The sequence below is a fragment of the Hyla sarda genome, chromosome 10, assembly GCF_029499605.1.
Source record: "Hyla sarda isolate aHylSar1 chromosome 10, aHylSar1.hap1, whole genome shotgun sequence".
In the NCBI taxonomy this organism is placed as follows: domain Eukaryota; kingdom Metazoa; phylum Chordata; class Amphibia; order Anura; family Hylidae; genus Hyla; species Hyla sarda.
This window is the reverse complement of record NC_079198.1, coordinates 38,062,580-38,083,633: the sequence shown is the minus strand read 5'-3', so window position 1 is coordinate 38,083,633 and position 21,054 is coordinate 38,062,580. Positions and strand designations below refer to the sequence as shown.

The following is a 21,054-nucleotide window of genomic DNA, read 5'->3' as shown; positions in this document are numbered from 1 at the left end:
GAAAAAATCATAACTATATGCACAAAAATGTATACGGTTAAAAATGTTTTCTTCTGACCCCTATAACTTTTTAATTTTTCCACATACGGTGATGTATGGGGCTCATTTTTTACGCCGTGATCTGAAGTTTTGATTGGTACCATTTTTGTTTTGATCTGATTTTTTGATTGCTTTTTATAAAAAAAAATTTGTATAAAAGTGACCAAAAATGAGCTATTTCGGACTTTTTTTTTCTCATGTACGCCATTGACCGTGCATTTTAATTAACAGTATATTTTTATAATTTTGACATTTACGCATGCGGTGATACCACATATGTTAATATTTATTTATATTTACACAGTATTTTTTATTTTTTATGGAAAAAGGGAGGTGATTCAAACCTTTATGGCAGGGACCCACCTGATATGACGGGGGGTCACCGTGTGACCTCACCTTATATCGCGGGAGCCGGTGCAGGACTCATACATCCTGCGTCGTTAAGGGGTTAATATTTGCTTATCTACTATTTCCAGTGCATTTCAGAGATATGCTGTGAGCTAACCTTGTCCTTTGGCTTATTTTAGATGTTGCATAAGCAATTGTGTAGCGCTGTACTTTTTATAAAAATAGAACATAGCAAAGAAGAAAGAGCCACTGAAAACTATTTACTAGAAAAATGAACATTGCAGTACATTATTAACGCACTACAATAACATGGTATTAAAAAGGAGAAATGAACAAAACTAAGTTTTTTTTTGTTGCACTGCAGTATTTTATTTGTTACAGTGCGTAGGTGTGACATGTGTGCACCACACCTTCACATGTGCTCTGCATGTTTATTTGTTAGCAATAATTTCCACTTGTCTCACTTCATTAGCATATTGCTAATTTATGGTTATGACACAGCAAACACATAGTCATCTTATTTTTTATTTTTTCACCATTCTACTTCTTCCACCATTTTATTTATACAATCTCAATTCTTTCATATCTTTTTTTTCACAATTACATTGCTATTTTATACACAGCACTCCAAATGCGGTGGAAAAAAAGTGGAAAAATCTATTACATCATAATGTGCAAAAAAAACAGCAATGTTTCGATTCACTCCTAAGTCTTTCTCAAGCAAGTGATTACAGACATGTGGCAATTTTAAATACACTTCCTGCGCATGTGCATAATTAACATTCAGTTCAAGCAAAATTATCCATCAAGATCAACACATAATCAAAATAATATCATACAGTGATATACATATCAGTACAACTCCATATAACGTGCCAATGCTAAGCTTCTCATCATCTACCATTCATATATAATTCATTGTGATATAACATAAATGTCTCGGCCGCCATGCTCCACACTAGGGTATTAGCAGCATACTGGTTAAACAACTGTATTCCCCATTGTGGCTATTCGGCCAATAGGAGTACTCAGGGCTTTTTAGCTGATTTTCCTGCTCCTGATGCCATCATTGCGTATGTGCAGTTATGCCGCATTGCGCAAATAATGTCATCTTACTATGTGACTTGCTTCCATGCACTGTGCAGTAAAAGTGCTTTGCAGGCTGTATTTACTTAAAGGTAAAGTCTTCAGGTGCTGATCCCGATCCACAGAGAGGTACATGCATGTGTAGATCTACAGATCACTGGAGGGCATCCCACTTAACACCAATAGCTTAATTTATAGTGATCAATACATAATAAATTATACATTTAAAAAAATTACTACTGTTTTAGTGACTAAAGTCAATTAACACAACCAAAGAGATATCTTATAATGAAACTAAAATAGAGGTAAGTATATAATGGTAGGCAAAGAAAGGGATATCCAGCGCAGACTCTCATGCAAAGGAACTTCTTTATTGGTTAAAATGCATGTTGCTAAGGGATACAGCAAGGATTCATGCAGTGTGACGCGTTTCAGCCCGCAGGGCCTTAGTCATACACTTAAAACATTTTTTATGTGAGTCTGCTTATATATGCTAGGTAGAAGTGACGACACAACAGGTGACGCCTCTGCTGCACCTGCATACATAATTAGCATCACCATCCAGTGTTAAATATACACACTACAAATGGAGCATAATACATTGGCAATGCGTTTAACTCTACTTGGACACTCAGGATTTATCATATAGAAAATTTATAAAATAAATGACAAAACCTTTCATTGTACAATCGTGAGCAGTCACAAAAAGAGAAAAAATCAGAAAAATAAAAGCAGACATGATAGTATCAATAAAACTAGATGGGAGAACATGTAGATTTGATATCTTGACTTGGGTAATCTCGAACACCAAACTTGAGGTATTAAAAATTATTGTTAATAAACATGAATAATCAATATGGTATAATGCAAAAATACACGATGGAAAATGAAGGAAAAAGTTTATTATTTCTAGACTTAGAGACCATATAATTGCATCTAAAGTGGAAGTAAATCTATATGTATGAAATAATTTAAAGAAAAATATATGTAAAGAAACATGCATTGAGTTTAACAGACTTTCCACTAATAATGCAATATGGTGTCTAGTCGTCTGTTCAGACCTTGCGGCATGCGTGTTTGAAGCGTTAGGATCCAAAAAATCTCTCTATCAAGGACCTTTTGCCTCAAATCTCCTCCCCGTAGTGGTTTATTCACTCTTTCTATTCCTTGTAACATGAAGCTGGAGGTGTTCCCTTCATGCATGTCTACACAATGTTTCGTTACCATGGAGACATGCCGCTTCTGAAAGTGGGCAACGTCGGACAGATGTTTGCGTATGCGCACCTTGAGTGGATTAATAGTACATCCAACGTATTGCACATTACAGACGCGGCATGTGAACAGGTAAACAACTCCAACAGTTTTACAATTTATATATTGTTTAATATCATATGTCTGATTATTACTAGATGATACAAATGATGTAGAGTTGTGCATGTATTTACAACATATGCACCTCTGGGACCCACATTTGTAGGATCCAGGGTGATTAAGCCATGTTGGTTTTAGGCAAGGAGACTCCAAGTATAAACTCGGTGACAATTTTTGACCGAGAGTGGGGGCCTTTCGTGAGACACACATAAAGCCATCATCGAGAGCCTCCCTAAATTCTGGATCAGTGTGGACAATCGGTATGTTTTTCTCAATGATTTTTTTGATGTAAGTATATAATGGTATTACTTTCACAGATATGAATAAACCCTGTGAACTCAATTAATAAAATCCTACCCATAAAATGCATATCAAACATAAATTGATCAGCTATTGTTCAGTCAATGGCGGGAAAGGGACTCCAGAATCAAACTCAACCAACACTGCTAATATTATAGTCACCAAAAAAGATACAGATTGTTGACATTGACCTCTCACTGTCCACAGACCTCTCCTCTAGCCAAACCCTTAATCCACAGGACAGCAGGTACGATTGCTTTTTGTAAAAGGCAGCTGGGTGCCTCTGCCCGTAGAATAAAGACAGTCCATACAAATCCACAAAGAGCAGAATCGGGGGGCACTCACGATAGCTGCTGTATCCACAAGCTTCTTTATTCTTTAAAGGGGTACTCTGGACCTAATACATCTCATCCCCAATCCAAAGGATAGGGGATAAGATGTCTGGTCATGGGAGTCCTGCCACTGGGGACCCCCACAATCTGTCATTGCGCACCCACCTTTGTGAGCTCTCTGCAATGCTGGAGGCTCCAAATGTGTAGCGTGATGACCACGGGGCCGAAGTATCGTGACATCATGACTCCGCCCCTGTGTGACATCACGTCCCGCCCCCTCAATGCAAGTGTATGGGAGGGGGCGTAATGGCGGCAGGACCCCCGCGATCAGACATCTTATCCACTATCCAAAGATGTATTAGAGCCAGGGTACCCCTTTAAGGTGCAAAACTGACAAACACGGTTGGCAGGGCGCCGTGCTGCAACAGGTGCATGATAGCTATTTTGCGCGACTGCTGCTGGCGCTTCCTCAGGGCTGAAATAGCTATCATGCACCTGTTGTAGCACAACTGCAAAAAAAAGTCCCACTGCTTCTTAAAGAACATATATAGGATTGGAAAATGTAAAAGGAAACTAAGGGTCATATGGTAACGCATGTGCTTATCTTGCTGTACCGCTAAGTCCCGTCTGAAATGCCCGTTCCATTCACCCACTATGCCGCGATAAAAAAACATTACTTCCGGGTTCTGGGAGCTTCACTAAAAGCTCAATGGCTTTTCCTTTTCTGAACATTTTAATTCGCCCACAGAGCACTTTACATCCACATATGGGGTATTTCCATACTCAGAAGAAATGGGGTTTCAAATTTTGTGAGACTTTTTCTCCAATTAACCCTTGTGAAAATGAAAAAAATTGGGGTAACACCAGCATTTTAGTGAAAAAAAAAATTCACCTCCAACTTTAGCGGAAATTTGTCAAGCATCTGTGGGATGTTAATGCTCACTATACCCTTTGTTACATTCCTTGAGGGGTGTAGTTTCCAAAATAGTATGCCTTGTGTTTAGTTTTTGCTGTTCTAGCACCATAGGGGCTTCCTAAATGCAACATGCCCCCCCAAAAACCATTTCAGCAAAATTTGCTTTCCAGAAGCCAAATGTGACTCCTCTTCTTCTGAGCATTGTAGTTCGCCCACAGTGCACTTGACGTCCACACATGGGGTATTTGCATACTCAGAATAGATGGGGTTACAAATTTTGGGGGGCATTTTCTCCTATAACCCCTTGTAAAAATGTAACATTTTGGGGAAAACCAGCATTGTGGAAAAAAAAAATCAATTTACACATCCGATGACAAAAAGTCGTCAAACACCTGTGGGGTCTTAAGGCTCAGCGGACCCCTTGTTACATTCCTTGAGGGGTGTAGTTTCCAAAATAGTATGCCATGTTTTTTTTTTTTTTTTTTTGCTGTTCTGGCACCATAGGGGCTTCCTAAATGTGACATGCCCCCAAAAGCCATTTCAGAAAAACTCACTCTTCAAAATCCCATTCTGAGCCTTGCACCCACAGAGCACTTGACATCCACATATGAGGTATTTCCTTACTCGAGAGAAATTGGGTTACAAATTTTGGTGGGCTTTTTCTCCTTATACCGCTTGTAAAATTTCAAAAACTGGGTCTACAAGAACATGCGTGAGTAAAAAATGAAGATTTTGAAATTTTCTCCTTCACCTTGCTGCTATTCCTGTGAAACACAGAAAGCGTGAACACACTTTCTGAATGTCATTTTGAATACTTTGGGGATGGGGGCTGCAGTTTCTATAATGGGGTCATTTATGGGTATTTCTAATAAGAAGACCCCTCAAATCCACTTCAAAACTGAACTGGTCCCTGAAAAACTAAAATTTTGACAATTTTTTGAAAAATTGGAAAATCGCTGCTGAGCTGTGAAGCCCTCTGATGTCTTCCAAATGTAAAATATGTCAACTTTATTATGCAAACATAAAGTAGACATATTGTATTTGTGAATCAAAATATTTGTTTGGAATATCCATTTTCCTTACAGACAGAGAGTTTCAAAGTTAGAAAAATGCTACATTTTCAAAATTTTCTTGAAATTTGGGGATTTTTCACCAAGAAAGGATGCAAGTAAAAATGAAAATTTACCACTATGTTAAAGTAGAATATGTCACAAAAAAACATTATTGGAATCAGAATAATCGGTATAAGAAACCAGAGTTATTAATGCATAAAATGACAGTGGTCAGAATTGCAAAAAAGGGCTCAGTCCTTAAAGTGAAAAAGGGTCCTTAAGGGGTTAAAAAACATTACCAATAAAAATTATTACAAATTATTTATAAAGGCGGCACGCCATGACGGCATGACGTGTTGAGCTGTCTCTCTCTCCTCTCCACCTCTCTCTCTGCCCGGAGCTTGTTCTAACCCTGATCCAGGGCATGAAGCCTGTGTATGGTATCTTATGAGGGAGATCCCCCTTGTGCCCTGGGATGAGCCACCGGGATGGAGTTGTGGCCACCTGGGAGAACTCGGGATCCGATGGTGACAAGTGCCCGCTCTCACTGCGGGAGCGCCGCATGAGGGAACAAGTCACATGAGGTGACATATACCCTGGCGCTTTCTGGAGCCGACTGTGGTGTGGGACTCCAGACTGCTAGAAGCCACTGTGGGGAGCGGAGAAGCACATGAGGAGGCTACTGGTATGGGTTGCAGGATGTGGGCGATGTGGGGGGATATATGGAGGTCGGACGAAGAGTATAGGTTGTCGGACGGGCAAGTGAGCGCAGGCCAGGTGAGAGCGGGGGACGCCGCCTGCCCTGACCCCACATTATACAGCAAACAGGAGTTTGTGCTCCTGCCCTGTTTTAATGGTATCAGAGCCCCAAGGTGATAGCTGGGGACCCTGGAATCTGCCTGGAGGTGGAGGAAGATTGAGCTCTGAGGGTACAATTTTGTGTGTGGACATTAATGGACATTAACGGAGTTGGGACTGGGGGGGGGGCTCTTTAGAGGATATTACTTGTCTGCCGCAATCTACAACCCTCCTGGTGATCTTTGCTATGTCTTCAGCCTTCCTCTGTATAAATGGAATAGAGTGGAATCTTGTACAGACGTTGGGGAATGCTGAGAGGCTGCGGTTAAGGGAAAAGAAGAAAGGGGGAAAAAAGGGAAATAAATCCTCCCCCGTCTTGAAGCAGGCTAGTAATTACTACACTGTTTGCTTACAGGTTTTATAAAATTGACTATCCGAATTACCTCTCTTGAGCTGAAGGATTTGTAAGTTATCACCTCTCTCTAATATATTTCCCTTTCCGGAAGCTAAATGGGCAGACTAACAACAGAAGATAAAAAGGAATTAGACACCTGTGTAGGGCAATCACAATGCTATCAGCACGCCAACTTTTTCAACAATGAAGTACGTGAGTAAAACATAGAACAACTCCCATTTTTCAGGAAGATTCTTCCGGCTTTAATTTCTTATTTCATGTTACAAAGTAATAGTCTCACAGGACAAAGATAATTGCATATTAGCAGCTAATATGCAATAATCTTTGTCCTGTGAGACTATTACTTTTAACATGAAATAAGAAATTAAAGCCGGAAGAATCTTCCTGAAAAATGTGAGTTGTTCTATGTTTTACTCACGTACTTTGTTGTTTAAAAAGTTGGCGTGCTGACAGCATTGTGATTGCCCTACACATGTATCTAATTCAGTTGGTTCAGTGGAGTCCTATTGAGCTCTGAAAGTATGGACTATCTATTTATGAGCTGAATACTGTGGAACTCAATTGAGTTTGTGTTATTGAGAAGATAAAAAGGTACATTTACACTTTTTAACTTTTGGTTTATTGCAGTTTATACTGTATAATACTTCGGAAATAGTCGTCTGGTGAAATATGGTACCCAAAAGACGCTCCGGGCACAGTCCAGTTAAAGAAAAATTTGGTACGGGGAAAATGGATACATTTTTGAACTTTCCATCAGCTACTAACAAAAATAAAGGTCATTTCCCAATAAAAAAAATAAGACGGGCTCAAGATATGAGTTATTAACCCAAGTGGAGGGAGAGGGTGAGAGAGAGAAAAAGCTAAATAACCAGACGCTACAGAGTATTTTATATGAATTACAGCAATGCAACGTTGGGCTTAAAGATCTTGCCACACAGATGGGAGCTTTGTTAAGGAAAGTATCTTTTATACAGGAAGATCTTAATAAAATGAGAGAGAGAGTGACCGGATTAGAAAAGGACTTTACTGAGATTAAATCAAAGGTTGGAGTGATAAAAAAAATAAAACAAAACAGCTCAAAGAGGATAACTCTGTGTTGAAAAAGAAGATAATCGATATGGAGGATAGATCCAGACGTTCTATTGTTAGGCTGATTGGCCTGCCAGAGGGGGTGGAAGGAGACTCTCCAGTAGAATTCTGTGAGAAGTGGATTAAAGAGACATTTGGAGATATTACATTTCCAAGTTTATTCAAAATAGAAAGGGCACATTGTATCCTGGGGAAGCTGCCACCTCCGAGATCCCCCCAAGGACTATGTTAATAAAAATCTTACTATCCTCAGACAGAGACTTATTGTTGAGACGGGCGAGAAATCTGCAGGACTTAATGTATGCTAGCTCCAGATTGTCAATGTATGCTTATTTCTCTAGAGAGACTCTAGTGGCGCGGGCCTCCTTTAGAGAAGTCAGGAAAAGACTACACTTTGCTAATATTTCCTTCTCTGTTCTTTCCACAGCTAGATTAAGGGTAAAATTTAAGGAATTTTTTTTTTTTCAGACTGCCTGCAGGTTATGGAATGGTTGGAGTCACAAGGGTTATGAACAAAATTTGATATTTGTATAAAATTATGTGTTAAGGATGGAGAGGGAGGAGAGGGGATTGGAAGGGCGTATGGGTAAGTGACCTTATGGGGAATGTCTCAATAGGGTCAGTTGGGGGGGGGGTTGGGGATGGGTGGGTCTGGAGCAGGAGGGCAGGGGGATAAAAAAGAGAAATTGTACTTTTTTTGGGGGGGCTAAAGTTTAGTTTAGCCGCTAAACGATTAAAATTATATCATGGAATGTGAGGGGATGTTGGACAGAGTGAAGGAATGTGCTATTTTTGATCAAATCTCTAGGACATTACCAGCAGTGGTGGCACTACTTGAAACTCATTTATCTCAGGAGACAGTTAACAAAGTCTCCAGAAGTTGGGCTAGTTTCATGCAGTTTTTTTCTAACTATGCAGTGGGGGTATCTGTTGATATACATAGATCTATTAATTTTGAACTTTTAGCTAAGAGAATAGATAAAAGAGGTTGTTAAGTATTTTTGCATGGAATTTTTGATTACATGGAGATGGTCTTGGTTTTTGTTTATATCCTGTCACCTTTTTCAGTAGAAATTTTGATTGAACTCTTATAATTTCTTGACATCAGATCCCTCTCATAGTGGCAGGTGACTTTAATGTTGTTATAAATTCATACATAGATAGAGTAGGAAAATTAGCTATCTCAACAGGTAGAACACAGCTGAGTAAAATTTTGGAAGTGGGTTGGCAGGATCTCTGGAGATCCTTATATGGGGATCGCACAAAGTTTACATGCTATAGCACCTCTCACCAAGCTGCTTCCCGAATAGATCTTTTTTTAGGAATACAGGTTAAAAAGATTAAAAAGGTTAAATAGATTTTTTGCTATTCAAGATCCATCTCTGATCACACACCGATAGCTCTGATCTTGTTCCCCCTTTTAGGATTAATTCCCATTGGTTTACTATCATTGAGAAAGATGCGTATTTAGAGGAGGAGATTAAGGTATTTTGGAAAATCAATAAAAATTCTGCTAACTTAGGAGTGGTGTGGGATGCGTTTAAAGCCTACTTCAGGGGACTACTCTTTGGAGAGATTAATAAGAAAAAAGTTTTTTTTAGAAGTAGAGAAGATGACTTAATAAAAATAGTAAGGCAGTTTTTTTTTTTTTTTTATATATAGCTCAAAATAACCCCCCTCATTTGGAGAGATTAAAAAAAAAGTGAAGATGATTTGGGATCCTGGCAAAGGGAGAAGGCTCAGAACACATTTTTTTTCGCAGGTCAAAAGTACTTTTGCGAGCGGGGTAAACCAAATTCTATGCTGGCTCGGCTAGTAAATTCTCAGGGGCCGAACCATAGTAGTGGGTCCATATACGGTGAAGAAGGGGAGTTAGTTAGTGTTATGGATAAAATAGTGGAAATTTTAGGAAAAAAAAAATTGTAAGCTTTATATGTCTGAAAATAGAGTCACAGAAACTGAAATATCTAATTTTTTGGAGGAGGCAAAATTACCTAGGGTAATGACACAGGAGGTGGTTTCTCTGAACACTTGTATTTTGTTAGGGGAGGTTAAAGAGGTAATCTTATCATCCCCAGAAAGATCAGCTCCAGGACTTGATGGGTTTCCATTTTGTGTATATAGAAAATTTGTTGATGCGTTGGCTCCAATAATTTTTGAAATTATTAATGAATCCTGTAAGGGGGGGGGGTTACTTCCAAAATCTAAGTTGGAAGCCCATATTTAGCTGATACCAAAAAATATATATTTATTGGTTGAATCATATAGACCAATATCATTGCTTAACGCTGATGTAAAGATTTTTTTCAAATATTTTGGCAAAAAGGCTTAGTAAGGTAATATGAAACTTAATTAATGAAGAGCAAAAAGGTTTTGTCCCCCAGAGAAATTTATTTTCTAATATAGAGCGGGCATTCGGCAATATACAGAGGGGGGGGGAGGGGTGGCTCCGTTCAAACCTGTCTTTGGATGCCACTAAGGCGTTTGACAGGGTGGAGTGGAGCTTCATGTGGATGGCTTTGAGGGCCTATGGACATAGGTTCATAGGTTGGATAAAATTGTTATATGTACAGCCAAGAGCAAGAATAATTTGGGGGAAGACGCTCTCTAAGGGATTTGAATTAAGTAGGGGGACCCAACAGGGTTGTCCCGTCTCCCCCTTGATTTTTGCTCTATATATCAAACCATTAGCCAATATGATTAGGAAGCTTACGGATTTGGAAGGACTAGTTATGAAGGAGGAGAAACATAGAATTGCACTATATGCAGATGACCTCCTTCTCTTCATCCAGAATCCAGTGGAGGCAATTCTGAGAATTATTACTGTGTTCTCCAGATTTGGAATATATTCTGGACTGGAGATTAACTGGCAGAAAACTATATAATGCTCGTTGGGTTCTGTATGGAGGAGGGAGAGGTCCCCCTTAAAATAATTAAAGAGAATAATGATATGGAGTACTTAGGAGTAAGGATTACAACTGATCCTAATAGATATATAAAGACAAATTTGAAGCATTTGGTTAATACATTGGAAAAGAAAATGGTGGTTTGGGGAAGATTGCCTCTTACCATGTCGGATAGATTAACTCTTATAAAAATGATAATTCTGCCACAAGTTTTTTTTTTTTTTTTTTTTGTTGAATGCAGCTCCAATTTGGATCCCCAAATTCTGGTTTGATCAGTTTCACAGAACTTTGAATTGGTTTATATGGGGAAGGAAAAGGCCAAGACTTAAATATGAGACTTGGTGCGCCAGAACCGGTGAGGGAGGATTTGCCGCCCCGAATTTCAAACTGTATTATCTTGCCCAATAATACAATTTATAGTTTTGGGTAATATGACTAATTTTGTATGGCACTGTGGATTGATTAAGAATAGTAATTGGTACAGGTTATTAGAATATTTGGAAGCTAAACAAATATATACTAGTTTCACATATGGTAAGATGATCTTGAAAGGTTGGTACTTAATGACAAAATTAATTAATTTAGGTTAACTAAGGTACTGTTTTCTCACCTTTATGGTACAATAATTTTTTTTTAGAATTTATGACAATTAAGGATGAAGAATTTTGGATAAAAAATGGTGTTAAATATGTATCTCAAATATTGGTCGGGGGAAAGATTATTCCATTTAATGAAATGGCCAGTTTATATGGAGTGAATAAAAATCAATATTTTAGGTTTCACCAACTTAGTCACGCTTTTTATAGTATGAAGAAAAAAGCTTAACACATGGTATTGGATTTGATTAATAATAAGCATGTAGGGAAGAAATTTATGGTAAGGATAAATGGGCTCTTGGTAAGGGTATATACAATGGTGCTTAATAATAAATATAGATCTTACTGGTCAAATAGGTTTGGAGCCCTGAAATCAATAAACAGTAGCTACAAAGGTCACAGGTAAAATATGTGGTAAACCACAAGAGCACGGTCAAGTGACCTACTTATTATGCAAATTAATTGTGGTTATCCACATATTTAGCCTGTAACCTTTGCAGTTAAAGGAGTACTCTAAGGCATCTATCCTTTGGATAGGGGATAAGATGTCTGACTGCGCAGATCCCGCCGCTGGGGACCCCCGCAATCTTGCGTTCAGCACCCATCTCGGGGAGCTGCACGCCGCGCTGCCAGCTCAAAATCTGCCGTGTGACAACCACAGGGCCAAAGTATTGCGAAATCATGACTCCGCCCCTGTGTGACATCACACCCCGCACCCGCTATGCAAGTTTATGGGAGAAGGCATGACTAAATCAAAAAAGGGAGGGAAAAAAAAGCAAATTGGACATACAGTGGGGATCAAAAGTTTGGGCACCCTAGTTAAAAATTTGTATAAATGTGCATAAAGAAGCCAAGGAAAGATGGAAAAATCTATCTCCAAAAGGCATCAAATTACAGATTAGACATTCTTATAATATGTCAACTAAAGTTAGTTTTATTTCCATCATTTACACTTTCAAAATAACAGAAAACAAAAAAATGGTGTCTGCAAAAGTCTGGCCACCCTGCAGAGTTAAAGGGTGCAAAATCCTTTTTTTATATATATCAACTGGCTCCGGAAAGTTAAACAGATTTGTAAATTACTTCTATTAAAAAAATCTTAATCCTTCCAATAATTATTAGCTTCTGAAGTTTTCTGTCTGACTGCTCAATGAGGATGTCACGTCCCGGGAGCTGTGCATGATGGGAGAATATCCCCATAGGAACTGCACAGCTCCCGGGACGTGAGTCATCAGAGAGCAGTTAGACAGAAAACAACAACTCAACTTCAGAAGCTAATAACTATTGGAAGGATTAAGATTTTTTAATAGACGTAATTTACAAATCTGTTTAACTTTTTGGAGCCAGTTGATATATAGAAAAAAGTTTTGGCCTGGAATACCCCTTTAATATCTTGTACTGCCCCCTTTGGCAAGTATAACAGCTTGTAAACGCTTTTTGTAGCCAGCCAAAAGTCTTTCAATTCTTGTTTGAGGTATCTTTGCCCATTCTTCCTTACAAAAGTCTTCCAGTTCTTTGAGATATCTGAGCTGTCTATCACGCACTGCTTTTTTAAGGTCTATCCATAGATTTTCAATTATGTTGAGGTCAGGAGATTGTGAAGGCCATGGCAAAACCTTCAGTTTACACCTCTTGATGTAATCCCCTGTGGATTTTGAGATGTGTTTAGGATCATTATCCATTTACAGAAGCCATCCTCTCTTTAACTTCAGCTTTTTCACAGATGGCATCAAGTTATCATCCAAAATTTGCTGAAATGTTATTGAATCCATTGTTCCTTCTACTCGTGAGATGTTTCCTGTGCCACTGGCTGCAATACAACCCCAAAGCATGAGATCCACCAGCATGTTTAACAGTTGGACAGAGGTTTTTTTCATTAAATTCTGTTCCAAACGTACCTTTGCTCATTCCGGCCAAAAAGTTAAATTTTTAACCTCATCAGTCCACAGAACTTGTTTCCAAAATGCATCAGGCTTGTCTATATGTTAATTTGCAAAGTTCAAACGCTGTTTTTTGTGGTAAGGACGTAGAAAAGGTTTTCTTTTGATGACTTTTCCATGAAGACCATATTTGTACAAGTATCTCTTTATAGTGGAATAGTGTACCACAACTCCAGTGTCTGACAGATCTTTCTGGAGGGATTGTGCAGTCAAACATGGGTTTTGAATTGTTTTTCTCACAATCCTGCGAGCTGTTCTGTCTGATAATTTTCTTTGTCTTCCCGATCTTGCTTTAACTTCCACTGTTCCTGATGACTGCCATTTCTTAATTACATTCCGAACAGAGGATATTGACATCTGAAAACGTTTTGCTATCTTCTTATAGCCTTCTCCAGCTTTCAGCGTCAACTATTTTCATTTTCAGATTTCTAGACAACTGCTTAGAAGAACCCATGGTGCTGATTGTCGGGGCAAGGTCAGATGAGTCTGGGCATTTAAAACCTTTGATATTGACATCACCTGGTCTTCCCAGATGATGATTGAGAACATTCCATGACACTGGCAGGTCTCAGCTTTGCAAAGGGGGCAGTGCATGCTATAAATTCTGCAGGCTGCCCAAACTTTTGCAGATGACATTTTTTGGTTTTCTGTTATTTTGAAATTAATGGAAATAAAATCTAACTTTTGTTGACATATTATAAGAATGTCTAATCTGTAATTTGATGCCTTTTGGAGATTTTTCCTTCTTTCCATGGCTTCTTTATGCACATCAATACAAATTTTTACCTGGGGTGCCCAAACTTTTGATCCCCACTGTAATGTCACACCGAACTCCAAAAATGGTCTGGACAAAATTATTGGCACCCTTTCAAAATTGTGGAAAAATAAAATTGTTTCAAGCATGTGATGCTCTTTTAAACTCACCTAGGGCAAATAAGAAGTGTGAGCTATATAAAAATCACACCTGAAAGCAGATAAATAGAAGAGAAGTTCACTTAGTCTTTGCTTTGTTTGTCTGTGTGTGCCACACTAAGCATGGACAACAGAAAGAAGAGAAGAGAACTGTCTGAGGACCAAGATTGAGAATCAAAATTTTGTGGAAAAAATATCAACAATCTCAAAGTTACAAATCCATCTCCAGAGATCTAGATTTGCCTTTGTCCACAGTGCGCAACATTGTCAAGAAGTTTGCAACCCATGGCACTGTAGCTAGTCTCCCTGGGCATGAACGGAAGAGAAGAATTGATGAAAAGTGTCCATGCAGGATAGTCCGGATGGTGAGTAAGCAGCCCCAAACAAGTTCCAAAGATATTCAAGCTGTCCTGCAGGCTCAGGGAGCGTCAATGTCAGCGCAAACACCATCATTGTGGTCCCAGGTTGCGCTGCTGTTACAGCCACCCATCAAGCAGCGCTCAGTATCTGAGACTAAATCACTTACTTACTGAATCGGCACAATTGGCCAAAAATTGGGAGACTGCAGCACTTGAGAAAGGGCAGCACTCCATTACCTCTACTCCAAGGTGATTTATACCATCGGGCAGTGGTTACTTAGTGGTATGCAAACTGATTTATCTTCACTACTATTTTTTCATTTATCCTTTTATCTATTTTTGTTTCAATACACCAATCAGCGAGGTGTGCAAGGATCCTGCATCCTCTCTGGTTATGTATGCATTATTTATTGTATTTTACAATTTAGAATAAACTGTATTTGTACCTTGGACATTTAGCATTTTTCATTTCTTCATTCCATCTCATGCATTCATTCATTTTTCACCTACATAACCACCACTCTCTCATTAGATATTTGTAATCCTTAATCAACCATCCGAACTATCAGTATCTATTTCTCTTACATTTCAAACACATAACACTAACCTACATCCTCGATATTTGCTCTAAGTGTTTATTTCTATCCCCATCTCCCCCTCATTTGCCTGTTTTCACACAATTACATATTCATTTACACATACCACTGACTGTCATTTGTAGTCCCACATATCTGATTGGTTGGTAAGGTTAACTCATCAACTTTTTCTCTGGTCAAGGTTTGATAAATATTTCCCCTATGTGTTCTAATCTGTGTTCTTTAATTAGTCATATCACTAAATTGATAACACATATATTTTTTATTTTTTATTTCAGGCATTACAGATGGATGGCCCACCAGACATTTACATCTATGATTTATGGATTTCTTGGGAAGGGCAATCGGGTCCCCATACCCTCATGTGTAGTATCCAAAATCAGAGAGAAATTTCCTGATAGTCGATCAGATTACACTGGATTCAAATGGTTTTCAGATTACGATTCTAATACTGCTCCTTTTGGCCATTTTTTTTATTTTTTATGTTTAGATTGCTATCTAATGTTATTATAATTTTCAACACTGTGACAGTTAGTTTTATAGTTGGATAGGAACTATTTTTCCGTTATCAGAAAATGTGATACATTTTAGTTATTTATAATGGTTGAAGGAGTGCTTTGTTTTCAGTACAATAGTCTAATGTATATATTTTAGGGGATAATTTTCTGTGAAATAGATGTGGAGGAGTATGAAGGGATATTTGTGGGTGGGCTTGCACCTCTACCCATAAGCAACACATGCCCAGAACATTATGCTCAATTAGGTCTATAGTGGTAAAAAATTTCATACATTGGAACACTTTTTCCTGCTATTTTATTTTAATTATTTATGTTAAAAGGGTACTCCGGTGGAAAACATTTTTATTTTTTTTAATGAACTGGTGCCAGAAAGTTAAACAGATTTGCAAATTACTTCTATTCAAAAATCGTTACCCTTCCAGTACTTCTTAGCAGCTGTATGCTACAGAGGAAAATGTTATTTTTGAATTTCTTTTTTGTCTTGTCCACAGTGCTCTCTGCTGACACCTGATGCCAGTATCAGGAACTGTCCAGAGCAGGAGAAAATCCCCATAGCAAACCTATGCTGCTCTGGACAGTTCCTGACATGGACAGAGGTGTCAGCAGAGAGCACTGTGGACAAGACAAAAAAGAAATTCACAAAGTGAAGAATTTCCTCTGTAGTATATAGCTACTAATAAGTACCGAAAGAATTAAGATTTTTAAATAGAAGTAATTTACTAATCGGTTTAACTTTCTGGCACCAGTTAATAAAAATGTTTTTTTTTCCACTGGAGTACCCCTTTAATTTATGTTATTAAGCACTTTGTTCTACTGTGTTATAATAAAACATTGCAGAGCTTTAATAAATAAAAAATAAAATGAAAAAATAATTATTTTGTATTTCTTTATGTAGACAATTTTATGAATTTGTATCCAAGGTTAATAAATTTAATGTATTAAACCAGATTTAAAGTGAGGTTGGAATATTGATTAAAACCCCAGTAGAGGAAATATTACCCATTTGCCTATAGCACCAAGATTTTATATTTTATCTTTGATTGGTCCTTACATAAAGGAGATATCCAGGATTGGAAAAGTTATCCCCTATCCTAAGTATAGGGGATCATTTTTATATTGCGGTTGGTACAACCATTGGGACCAGCGCCATCTCCTGTCCGGGGCCCCGAAAGCAACCCTTTATTCAGGGGTCTGACACGCTCCCTAAATACAACTCTATGGCATATCCGGAGCGCTACTTTTGTCAGTTTATGCCCCCTTTTTTATGAAGCGGCACAGGGGGGGGAAAATGTTGAAATATATGGCACACATTAGATAAAGAGAACTTTATGTGTCACAGGGAATGATAAAGGTGATAATTTCTGTCAAGGTAAATAAAATGGCACAGGGTATAAATGTAATAGGCGTATGAAAAATGTGCCTGGCGGACATGCAGAAGCAGGACAGAAGCAGGAGACTATGATTTAAACAGAGGTCTTCTTCTGTGCTGGGGATTTTATAGGTTGTGGCAGCAGTAGAGAACTGTAAGTCTGTATATTACTCTTTATGCTTAACTAAACACTAAAAAAACAAAAGCAAGTTAACGAACATATTTTTGTTAAGAATATTGGAAAAATTTCAGCAATGTAATAAGAGAATTCCTAATAACAACATTTTACTATGTAATTTAGATATTTACAAAGGCAAAACTTTAAAGCTATATATTAAGTAAAAAACGAAAAGTATAACTATAACAAATGTTTTCCCCAAAAAATAATCATTCAAGATTAATAATTTCCTGCTTAAAAATCTAATAAAATAACAATTTTAGTAAATAACATGTTTCAATTCTTATTCAATTCTCGTGGTGTATTCTCTCAGTAATTCTTCTCGATCAGGTCTAGATATCGGGGAAATATTGGCTGGCAGACTTTCCCTTCTTCAATTCTATTCACTTACCTTTGGATCATGCACATCCTCCACAATGTCATCCAATATTTCAAAAATAAAGTCCTAGCTCTCCTCGCCTTCGAATATTTATACCTGTGTCATGCTGTACCAATCGGGTCACCTGTTTGTGTTGCCCCCTTCACGACTGCCCGGATTCGTCCCACATTACAATTATGGTCTATGGCAGCTAGCTATGTCCTAGCCACCATTAAATCAATAAAAAAGTGTATCCTTTTTGGATGATACTTCAGGAAAAGGCTGTGGTACACTTCTAATTATCCAGTATGACAGAATGATGACAATTGTCTGATATCCTTTAAGAATATAGGATTCAGGGCTATTTTTGATATTGCATTGTGTGCCGGTAGTTTGGGTGTCAACCATTTAGTGGTAGTGTCTTGCTCTTCAGTGAGAGGAGGATGTTGGCATTCTGTATAGTCTGAATCTTCATCATTCCACTGGTGTACATTGCAGACATGATGAACCACAGACTTCCATATATCCACTAGTACTCTGGGATCTTTGCGGCAGGTACGAGCCCACCACAATGAGTGGTTTTTGACTGACTGTATCCACTTCCTCAGAATCTCAGATTTTTTTTTTTGTTTTGGCACCTGTGGCAATTTTATTTCCCATAGATCTAGCCAAGTGCCACACGTCAAATTGGTGGTTAATGTGGGGATACTGTTCACGAATAATTTTTCTTATAGAAACATGTCTGTCTGTGGCCAACATAGCTACATTCACATGATGTCCTATCAGTTCCACAATTGTCTTCTGAAAAGCAAGTTGCTCAACATTGAAAGCACTTTTTTTTTAACTTTCTATATCCATCAATGTGTATTTTGTTGAGTATCCTGGAGAATCTCCCATGAGATATGCAGGTATCAATGTGAGATTGTATAGTAATTTAGTTTGTTCCTTACACCACTGGATGTCAATTCTGGGAAATATATATCATTTTTGATTTTTGAAGAAGGCACTTTGGGAAACAGACAGCATGTTTTAAAAATTTTAGAAAATGTAATACTTTCAAAATACTGTTTCCACTCACAACTGTTGCAGCAGATATTAAGATATTGCCAGCAGGGGTTCTTCCAATCATGGGCTATTTCCATAATTTCCTTATATGGCCTTAGTTGCATCTTACTTCTATTGAGAACATGCTTCCCTGTGTTTCCATGTTTTTGACTCGATAGATATAAAAGAAAAAACAAGGTGCGCTCCTAGTGCAGGCGGTTTAGGGTAATAACAATGTGTGCCAAAAAAATTAGAGGCTTACCAGATGGTGTTGTGCTCAGGGCACAATACCTCGGAAGACGTGTAGACTCGCAGTGGTAGTTGGAGGTCAGCAGCCACAGTGTCCTTTCCAGATACCTCAAGGTCAGCTGGATGCAGTGTAATAGAGTAAGTGGATCAATTCCCAAAAGAAGGACTTTCCACACAGCGCTTCTCCTCCCAGGAAAGATGCAAGGCAGCCTTCCTCAGTGTAATAAAGTTCTTTGTTTTACACTGAGAACGGCGGCCTTGCATCTTTCCTGGGAGGAGAAGCGCTGTATGGAAAGTCCTTCTTTTTTTAATTGATCCACGTACTCTATGTTTTTGACTGGGCAGGGTATCATTCTAATTATCTTTTTAAAAGCAGATTAAAAATAAGGAATGTCTGTTCACGAACAACATCTTTGTTGATTGTATATAGGTCTTCAAAATCAGCAGGAATAGTAGGTTCACTACCAAGTTCAGATGATTCATCAAGCTCCTCCTCCAAGTCACTCCCATGAAATGAGGTATCATGAGGATCAATATATGTTGTGGTGGCATGTTCTAACATTTCATCGATTCCCTCTTTGTAACATTTTGTTCCAATTCTTCGGTAACTTTGATTGGGGATATTGATTGTAGATTTATTTCTACTTCAGGTACAACACTTTCTGTTGACTGAGGGTAAAGCTCCATCTCTATAGGGTTTGATTCCTCAAGTTGGCAACATTTAACACCATAATGCTGATCCTTCATGAACCTTAGATATTGCAAAGGAGTCATGTAAGCAGATTTTACAGGTGTTGATGATCTTGCAGCTGATAAAGTATGTTGAGTACCTGAAGATGTTGGAACATCTAATACATTGGAGTGTGGATCATGTTGCATTACAGCTGCATCAATGCCAAATAACATAGCTGCTGGATCTTGGGGATCTTTTTTGGTTTAAGTTCTCACCGATTCATCAGCCATAGCACCCTCGGTACCAGATGATACTGCTATTACAACAGATGTACTTGATCCGGCTTCAGAACTGTCCTCCTGAGGAATAAGTCTCTTACATAACTGATGAATTCACCAAACCCCTGGGCCACAGTAAAACACACCTATTAAAATACCCCTAAAACATAACCTTTAATAGTGTTCTCATAAAATAGTTACATGTGACCCCAGAAAGTAAATCTTAAAATTGATGCCAGATAGGTAATGTGTTGAATTGAAAATATACAATAGGGATTAACCCTCTCATATCCCAATCTAGGGTACTGCAGATACCCAACAACCCTATCTGGAGACTATTAAAATAATACTGAATTGCCAGCCTCTACATGTTTTGCCGTTACAACGGCATTCTCAAGAGGCAAACAGTGGCAATGACGTTTTTTCTGGCGTTTTTGCATTTGAGTGGAAATTGCATTTTGGCCCCTTTGGTGTTTTTTTTCAAAATTTGTTGGGTACCAAAAAAAAAAAGGATGCAGTAGGGATGGGAAAAAATGTATTTAACAATTTTTTAAATTTTTTATAATGAATTTTCAATAAAGTGCGTGTGCTTCACTTTTTTTTCTCAATTTTTTAAATTTTTTAGGTCGTACAACTACTCCCAGCATGGAACAGACTGTTCCATGATGGGAGTAATAGTACCTGTACTAATAGACATATCGCCCTGGTTGTCACTCCAGACACCCATTGCGATTGTCCTATCTATTGCAGAGATACAGAGCGGCTCTATACAGCGCTCACATCTCTGGTCTGTACTCCAGGCCAGCCAGTGATGTAAATAGAAATTCACATCACTCATTCATAATTTCCGCACAGAGTGGGGATTGGCCGGATGGTTGCAGCCAATCCCCGCTCTCAGGGTGAAATATGAATGAGTGATGTTCTATACATATCACTGGCCGTCCGGAGTATAGTGCAGAGATGCGAGCGTGGTAGAGAGCCGCTCCGCATCTCTGCAATAGATAGGACAATCGCATTGGGTGTCAGGAGTGACACCAGCTGTGATCTGTCCTTAACTGCAGGCACTACTGCTCCCAACATGGATCACACTCTGCTCCATGCTGGGAGCTGTAGTACCTGCATTAATAGAAAGATCGCAGAAAGTGTAACTTTTGACACCTGTTGCAATCTGTCTATTAATGCAGGTATTACAGCTCCCAGCATTGAGCAGAGTGTGCTCCATGTTGGGAGCAGTAGTACCAGCAGTTAAGGAAAGACCACAGTGGATGTCCCTCCTGACACCCGCTGTGATCCTCCTGTATAATGTAACAATTTATACCGCTCTTCTATGGT

General features: G+C 38.5%; 1 long non-coding RNA gene across 1 annotated transcript in view; it reads left to right on the top strand.

Moving 5' to 3' along the window:
- The window catches only part of LOC130294090 (uncharacterized), a 141,158-nt gene extending 125,248 nt beyond the window's left edge, over positions 1–15,910 (top strand). The window contains exon 4 of the long non-coding RNA XR_008848378.1: positions 15,334–15,910. This is a non-coding gene — a long non-coding RNA (uncharacterized LOC130294090). The remainder of the gene's footprint in view (positions 1–15,333) is intronic.
- The last annotated feature ends 5,144 nt before the right edge of the window (positions 15,911–21,054 follow it).